This window comes from Sinocyclocheilus grahami, unplaced genomic scaffold (genome assembly GCF_001515645.1).
Source record: "Sinocyclocheilus grahami isolate Dianchi unplaced genomic scaffold, SAMN03320097.WGS_v1.1 scaffold1123.1, whole genome shotgun sequence".
Lineage (NCBI taxonomy): Eukaryota > Metazoa > Chordata > Actinopteri > Cypriniformes > Cyprinidae > Sinocyclocheilus > Sinocyclocheilus grahami.
Genome location: NW_015506302.1, coordinates 340,282 through 340,632, shown reverse-complemented (window position 1 = coordinate 340,632; position 351 = coordinate 340,282). Strand labels below are relative to the sequence as shown.

The 351-nt window shown below is 33.6% G+C and overlaps 1 protein-coding gene across 4 annotated transcripts in view; it reads right to left on the bottom strand.

The window, feature by feature from the left end:
- LOC107567054 (RING finger protein 24-like) overlaps nt 1–351 on the bottom strand; it is a 44,306-nt gene that overhangs the window by 1,056 nt on the left and 42,899 nt on the right. The gene's annotated exons all lie outside the window — the stretch shown is intronic.

Genomic DNA, 351 nt, shown 5'->3' with positions numbered 1-351 from the left:
AGAAAATATAATACTCAACAGCACCTGGGACATAAAGCCCCAGATTTATGCAATAATAATTCATAAAAAGACAAACAATACTTTGGGACATTTTGTTCAGTTTAAATATGATTAAAACCTCATTTAATTTGCACCCATTTCCATTAACTCTATAACACATTTGCAAAACTCGAAGCCGAAGTCAGGGATGCAAAAAACTGAAACCAGAAACTGACTAATACTTTAACTATGAAGAGTTAGTGGAAAAAGAAGGGGTTTAGAGCAGTAAGCGATATAATATAATGTTTATGTTATATACTGTAGATAATATAGGCCCGGTTTCACAGACAGGGCTTAGACTAAGCCAGGATT